Source organism: Daphnia pulicaria, chromosome 2 (assembly GCF_021234035.1).
Source record: "Daphnia pulicaria isolate SC F1-1A chromosome 2, SC_F0-13Bv2, whole genome shotgun sequence".
In the NCBI taxonomy this organism is placed as follows: Eukaryota; Metazoa; Arthropoda; class Branchiopoda; order Diplostraca; family Daphniidae; genus Daphnia; species Daphnia pulicaria.
Genome location: NC_060914.1, coordinates 5,254,743 through 5,263,003, shown reverse-complemented (window position 1 = coordinate 5,263,003; position 8,261 = coordinate 5,254,743). Strand labels below are relative to the sequence as shown.

At 38.5% G+C, this 8,261-nt stretch overlaps 1 long non-coding RNA gene across 1 annotated transcript; it reads right to left on the bottom strand.

Moving 5' to 3' along the window:
* Nucleotides 1-3,825: 3,825 nt before the first annotated feature.
* On the bottom strand, nt 3,826-6,401 carry LOC124326009. The gene is made up of 3 exons (XR_006915499.1): nt 6,234-6,401; nt 4,320-4,465; nt 3,826-4,247 (listed from the first exon to the last, which is right to left on the bottom strand). It is a non-coding gene; the product is annotated as an uncharacterized LOC124326009 (long non-coding RNA).
* Nucleotides 6,402-8,261: the final 1,860 nt, after the last annotated feature.

The window sequence follows — 8,261 nt, the reverse complement described above, 5'->3', positions numbered from 1 at the left end:
TCTGCGCTCTAAAGGGTCGGCCAAGAACGATAACTTCAGACAACGCAAAAGAGTTCAAATGTGCCGCTTAGTAACTGAAGCGAATATTTTCAAACGAATCAGTTGGGACTTATAAGGTAAAGAACAATATTGTCTGGGGAGTCTCACTAAAACTCTCCAAATGGTGGGGAGGGTTTTGGAAAAGAATAGTCAGGACAGTGAAGCTGACATCGAACAAGACATTTAATCCTAAACAGATGAGTACGATATGTTCTGTACAATCCTAATAGAGGTAGGCGAAATAGTGAACAAAATACCTCTACTTTACGTCACTGACGATCGATACCCGATAACGCCGAACCAGCTCATTAAAGGTGGTTTCGTAAATCAAATGGATGCTGTACCTCTGAACGAGGACTCAGAACTAAGCTCAAACACATAGCATATTACGAAGAGGGAAACTGAACGTAGACAACTAGTACCATTTTGGTGGTCAGAATTCCATGCATACTACCTCAGAGACATGAATCGTAACTACGTCGCTACAAATCTTGTCCAGCCGATCCAACTTGGTCAAGTGGTGATAGCGTTCGAGACGAACAGGAAAAGAATCGATTGGCCAGTAGGACGGGTCACGGAACTAGTCCACGGTAAAGACAAGAGAGTAAGACAGGTAAAACTCCTGCTTATGCAGATTATGAAGAAGGAGCACCTGTGAAACCACAAGAGCAATTCAATGTCTATACCCTCTGGAAGTAGAAGCCTCTACCATAGATGCTGACTTCTCTGAAAAAAAAGTTTGTTCGGTGACTTTGTTACGTTAGCTGGGGAATTACTGAAGCAAGCTTCCATGGGGAGAGTGTTGAAAAATTCAACTATACCCTAGACGATTAAAGAAACACGGGCAACAAACGACTCTTCAACGTGCCAAGATTGCTACGGGTGAGGGAGGAAATGAAGATGAATCAGTCACTGGAAGGTGTGGATGAGAACCCTATGACCGCAGATGAAATGAAGATTCATCGAAAGAAGATGACAAACAACGACGTAGGACGGAAACATGAAATGATTGAGACTTTCTGGGCGCAAGACACGCCGTTAAGCACGTATGGGTACGTAAGTAGACGAATGGGTATTACCCATTAATTCACCAAGGCTTTTAACACTCAGTAAAGAACTAAAGATGGTTTGTACTGAGGAGCAATTGATCACAATTGATAGTTTTGCTACGAAAAACCCTCTGATGAACGAACGCTATGATATCCGCAAGAGAGAAACGGATTTATTGGAGCTGTGTGACTTGGATCGTGAAATGCTAAAAGAACTGGGTCTGATCTGATCACCTTCCTACAATTTTTCTTGCGAAGTTGTACATAATTGGCATCTGTTCCGAAAGTTTAGTAACTCAATTAAATTTAATTATTTACCGAAATCTAACTTTATCTAGTTAAGCTGTAAGGAGTAACTTTGGCTGCACCCAGCCGGATGGGATGACACTATTGGCCCCACTGATATTGGTCTAAACAAATGGTATCGTGGGAGGCTATTTTATCAAAATCTTTGTGATGATCTTAAATCCAGAATGGATGTCTTGACAGCTTGTCGCATAAGGATTTTAAGCGCAGCCAATTAGGTCCATAAGACTATATTTCTTGATGGGGTACAAGAAGTCGTATTTGAGATCAATGTTAATCTCAAGGATTTGCCAATGTGTACTTTGAGTATGTAAGTTTAAATTATTTTAAAAGTTAAAAACTGTGGTTGTATACCATAAGTTTTGTTTTGGGATCTAATCAAGATTTGAACTTGGAAAGTCAGCCCTTCTGAGCATTAAAGCAAGAGCTAAATAAAATGTCAACTCAAGACCTTGAGATTCCATGTTCACAGTGCCTCCGATTTGTTTGTCTTAGCTTCGCCGGTACAAATGTACAAATTTTATAGAAAATTTCGATAATTTATTTTCTTTGTATTTCACTGTCAAGCCCCAAAGCCCGTTAATAAAAAAAAGTATAGTTCTGCATATATCAAATTCGTAGACACTAAATACATTTTTTTTCGTAAAGCTCTTCCCTAAACACTTTGTTTGAATAGAGCTTTTTCAAATTGCTTCGTATCCGCATAGCCAAAAGTCGTGCGGCTAGTCGACTAATGCACACCGTGGCGGGGGGATAGCCGAAACTTGATGCAGACTTGGCTTGATTGAAATAGCGATACGTAAAGTTGTTGTCTTTTACTGCAGTCTGCTAGTGTATTAAAAGAAATAAATGTCCGTTTTCAAGTTTCAGTTGTCTGTGTTAGTGATTTTGTAAGATGAAGGTGATCGCGATGTTTATTAAAAAACACTAGAGTTCAGTAGTCCCTCTACAGTTATTTAAAAGTGGTAAATCTTCATCTAAGTTTATTCCCCCGATAGAGAAAAGCTCCTGGTTGTATCTCTGTATAAAATTGTTTGTTTGATTGAATAAAGGCTTTTTTTTAGAGATAAATATATGTATATTCAGTCGATGACGTTGATTATTTTGACAGCAATAGTAACAGCATAACCCAACTGCATGTCAGTTGTTTTTGGCCACCACTCCAGTACATTTTCAGTCGAATTAATTCGCGACTGACCTTCGCAGTATTCCGAAAGATGGTCAAATCGTTAATTTTTAATGAAGAATGTCTGAGAAGCGATAGAATTCTTACCTTCCTGGAACACTGGTTAAAATTTATCAAGAAGCAAATAAAAAACTTGTCCTTGTGGGAAAAATTTGTTGTGAGTTTCTCTGTCTAACTTCATTTGATGGACGGTTTGGCAAAGTTTGAACAAACTATCTTAGATTTGTACCCTATCATCAGTAGACAGAATCATCTAACCAAGCAAAGCAAGTTAATCTTAGTTATTAAAAATGCAAAGCGAAGACGATTAATTTTACAATTAACCTTAAATGTGGGGTCTAGATATATTGTGGAACACCTACTTATACTTTGTCATTTTAAATGAAGTTTTTATTCAATTTCAGTCTTGGACAGGACTTGTATATTGATCAAAAGGTTAAAAAAGGTCTGACTAATGATCTAAACTGCAACGTGAAACGTTGTTACGCTATAGAAAATAAAATTCTATGAGGAAAAGAAGCCAATGCTTAGAACCACAAATGAGAGACAAGGAAAGAGATGGAAAGGGATTTCACGTGGGAATCAAGGTTAAAAAGTGTCAAAACATCAAAAAGAACATTCTAGAAGGAGAAAGTTCAACTACCGTAAATAGCAATAACTGTATGTAAATAGTAAACATTGACAACAAAACACGAACAATTGTTCGAACTGAATTTCTGGCTATTTCGAACATACTATATCTCATTTCCATTTAACAAAGTCGAACATTGTTTCCATATGTAACGGCCAGCTTGTTTGACCTACTTGTTTTTCAGTTTTGAACAAACAATCAGCCGATTTGTTTGCGATTCTTGTCCAGTATCATGGCCTACTAAACCCTAGGCCGGTGATCGAGCTATACCCCTGTAGTGTAGCTTTTGCCACCCATCCCCTTCCGTTCAACTTTTCGGGTCGGTGGCGCCTCTAGTGCTCGGTATCGCCAACTACATTCTCAACAGCAACAATAAATTTGAATCCCAAATAAACATGTTTTAAAAAATATAAAAAATCCAACCTTAAAAAAATAAAAACAATATTTTCAATGGAATGCAAATACACATTTTTAAATAATGTATTGCTCATCACTGAAATAAACAAAGTGGCAATCACAAGCAGACCAATTTAGCAGTAAGTCAATTAGAACATAGTCTAAAATTACATATTTTTGAAAAGAATAATAATTGAGAGAGAACCAACACTTATCGACAGAAAACTGGCAGAAGCTACGATAAGGATACTTATATATGCCAAGCTCATTTTGAAGAAACGTGCTATGAACCTAATAAAAGAAGATTGAAGCATTCTGCGGTACCGACAAAATTTCCTCCTATCTCAGATGTTGTTGGCGCATCAGCGACAAGTAGAAAACCGAGTAGAAAACGAAAGGCGGAATGTTGCATTATGGAAGTGGTGGACACTCCACCAAAAATAGGTTGCCTAGGCAAGAATAAAAATTTATATGGGTAAACTGAATAAATTACATAACCTGTCTTTAAAATTTGTCCATGAAACAAGCAGCTGCCAATACTGAAGAAGACATCACTCAGTCGGAAATCGCCATGGATTTTTGTGATTTAAATGATGTTACCACACTGGTTACAAATAATAACTGCGCTGGTGAGACGGATCTAAAAAAATGTTGGGCTTTCACAGAAAGGACAGTAACAGCAAATATGTTTATTAAAAATTTTAGGTGTTACTTTTGAGGAATCCTGTGAGTTACTCACACCAATTTCAATACTACCGCGCCCATCTAAAATGGTGAAAAACTGTAAACAGCAGAATGGCGGAAAAAACCGGAGTAGCTTCACACCAAAGAAGATGTGTGAGGTCATCCAAAGGCAATCTGCAATGATTGAACAAAAAACAGGTTAATCAAAAATTGGAGAAGCGACTTACAATGATCAAACAGGAAAGTTGAACAAATGCAAAAAAAAGTTGAAGAAATTCCCAAAATTGACCGAAATTTTTTTTAAACAATTGAAACACTGTCCTCAACGGAAGAGCATGGCGTATACTCGGGTATAATTATGGATCAATTAAAGAATTATGATAAACTGAAGACAGCGAAGTGGAATCAGAATACCATAAAACACTGCATCATTATGCACGCGAAAAGTGCTGGGTATTATAAATTCTTACGCAGATTAAAAATAATTCATTTGCCGTGCCCAGGTAGGTTAAGGTTAAGCGCATACGTCAGAAAATCTTTAGGAGAAGTTGGATTTACGTCTTTGGTAGAAAAAAGAATTCAAGAAGAAGTGAAAAAACTTGAAGAAATTGATAAGACTGGATCGATTGCAATTGACGAAATGACTATCAAGCCGATGTTGAAATATAAAAGAAACAAAGGTCGATTTTTTGGCAAAGTTGACATGGGCAACGTAGTGAGGGATGAGTCCTGGCGGCTGGCCAATAAAGTTTTGGCGTATGTTTACACGGGACTCAAAAAACGAATCAACATACCGCTAGCATTCTTTTTCTTTTTAGTCAACAAACTGAAAGCAGAGGAACAGACAAAACTAACGCTGTATGCCGTGACAAAGGCAGAATCCTTAAGGTGCGTTCACACTGCCACTAACGCAGCGTTACGGAGCGTAGCGTAGCGTAGCGCCACATGATGTGACGGAAGAATGTGTACTGTAACGTAAAAGGGCGTTTTAAGCTCCTCCCCACGCTCAACACCCTTACGAGAGTGGGGAGGATCTTAAGACACCCTTACGCTACAGTACAAATTCTTCCGTCACACCACGTTGCGCTACGCTCCGTAACGCTGCGTTAGTGGCAGTGTGAACGCACCTTTAGGGTTGCGTATTGCAAGACTTTCTACGGACAATTTATCTACAAACGTCAAAATGTTTACACTGCTGAACAGTTGCTCAAAGGGACCAGCGACACCGGTGGTTCCGCATCCGGTCGACTCAGTTGCCGCCTCTCTTAAATGGCCTTGTATTTTTCGTCCACTATCTCTTAGCTTTGACCCTGTTCACCTTATAAAAAACATCAGAAATCAATTCATTGATCGTGAGTTTCTCATCAAAGGCAGACAGGTCTCTTTCAAAACTATTTTGAATGTTTACGAAAAAGACAAGGGAAAATTAACGAAATTCTGCCGCTTTCTCACGCAGCTACATATTGCCCCCAACAATTTGCAAAGACAAAAGGTCAAGCCGGCTCTTGATGTCTTCAGATATGAAGTGTCATCCGCTATAAAAACCCACCACGAGAGCAAAGAACTTGGGTTCGAAAATGTCGATGGAATCTTAGAGTTTTTAGAAATTATGCGAACTTGGTATGAAGCTCACGACATTTGCAACACACAGCAAGCGGTGATGAAACGATTAGAAACAAAACTACCATTCTCAAATCAAGAAGACGACAAATTTGAGTTCCTTGAGAACACATTTTTAAATTATCTTAGCGATTGGAATGACGCGATAGATAAAGAGATTAATGGCATACCCATGAAGAACACAAAAGAAGGAAGGGCTAAAGTGAAAAATTTGAAAAAAAAGATTTACTAGAGAAACGTACGAAGCATTAAGGTTCACTACTTTGTCAACGGTTGCGACTGTTAAGCATCTGCTAAGTGAAGGATTTGATTATGTGCTCACCCGGAAATTTTCAAGCGACTCCACCGAGATGTTTTTCGGCGCAATGCGCCAAATGATGGGTGGCAATTTCCATGGTGATGCGTACAATGTTATAACTAGTTTCGAAAGGATCATTAAAACAGGAATCGCCTATTGCTCTGTGGATGGCAATACAGTGCTTGCACGAGAGACAACAAAAGCATACAACCTGTTGAGAGAACAAAAAATGAACAAAAAACGGTCAAGACTGATATTGGATTTTTTACCTTCTTCTTATTTACTGGTTCTGGACGAGTTGCTTCTACCACCAAGTATGCTATCATTTAATTAGTACGATAAAAAAAAACATTTTAGGTAAAAGTAATAATTTTTTTTAATTTCGTGTAAAGGGTTACTACTTATGACTTAGACCTACTCATGAACCAGAAGCCGCGTCAGTAGCATTCCCCGGTGGATATTGCATTTTCATATTGCACGAATGGGGTTTTTGTGAAGAATGCATAGGTAGGATGGAGCAGCCAAAGTCCATGTCGCCATTCCTGGCCCTTATCCAAAATCAAGGTAAAAAGTTGCAACAAAAGCCAATAAACTTAGTTATTTAGTTATTTTAAATCTTAGATCGTGAGGGATTGAAATACTCAAGTGATGAGTTAATCAGTTGGCTGTGGACCCTTTACGTATTCTTAAAATCAGTCTTACCCTTGCTGGTGCAATTTTCCCAAGTGAAGTGTGACCTAAAGAATTTCCTTTTACCCAAGTTGAAGGTATGTGCAACTTTCTTGTGCGAGCTGGCCCAACCTGGGAAAACAAATGATGAGTTACTTGAATGTATATTGGATAAGTTTCTGACAGCTTTGCTACATAATCAGTGTTTACTTGAAGAGGGGGATTTCATACCTCTAGATGTCCATCCTGCCAATAAAAATCGAAGAATGAAGACTCTTCGTACTTAAACAAGTCTTGGGAATGTCTTCATTAGTTACCATATCAATAATACAAAACAACACACTTAACACACTTAACAAAAAATGTTTTTTATACCTCTTAGTTAGATTGTAATCCAAAATTCTCTACACTCAATATGAACATGCAAATTATGCAACACGAAAGCTTGCAAGTCGTAACTGTCACTGGTTGACGTTTGTAAACGTTATTTGTGTCTCAGACAAAGACAGATAAGCAGCAGTCATGTTTACTCGAAAAATCATGTAGTTGGCGATACCGAGCACTAGAGGCGCCACCGACCCGAAAAGTTGAACGGAAGGGGATGGGTGGCAAAAGCTACACTACAGGGGTATAGCTCGATCACCGGCCTAGGGTTTAGTAGGCCATGCCACTATAGTACCCTGTATATAATCCGAACATAAAATATTTCCTCTGTTGGTAATTTTTTTTACTAGAGAAAAGGTTACAATAAAGAGAAAACAGCTTTAGTCTTAACGGTCAAATTTTAAGTTAAGATTCTCAATCCTTATTTGATAAATATATCTTTATTGTTATATTAATACCAAATTAACAGTACAACCACTAATGCAAGGATAAACAAAATCTTTTGTCTTGGAGGGATTAGCAATTATTAATCGTATTCCATGGTCGAAGAATGAGACATATTCCTCAATTTTTGAAACCATTTGAAAGTATATAAAAACGAAAAACGGAGACAGACCAACCATATTCTTTGACGGCTATGGTTAGCTTTCGACAAAGGACATTGCTCATTTGAAGAGGACAAGGTCAGTTGGCAAGGAAGTTTATTTTCCCCCAGAAATGAAATGCACAACGACAAAAGAAGACTTCTTATCGTCATCTAAAAAGAAAACAAAATTCATCGAAAACTTTAAAGTTGGTTTAAGGCCCGCCTCTCGAAAAACAGTCACCCGGCTATTTTTAGGGGGCGGAGCCTAACTGGGTATGTTGTAGGGGGAGAAGAGGGAGAATGGGACGAATAAGGGAGAAGAGGAAACGTGGGTCCCCTTTTTTTCGTACGCCCTCCTCCCTCCCATTCGTCCCATTCTCCCTCTTCTCCCCGTTCTCGCGCTAAAAAAACGT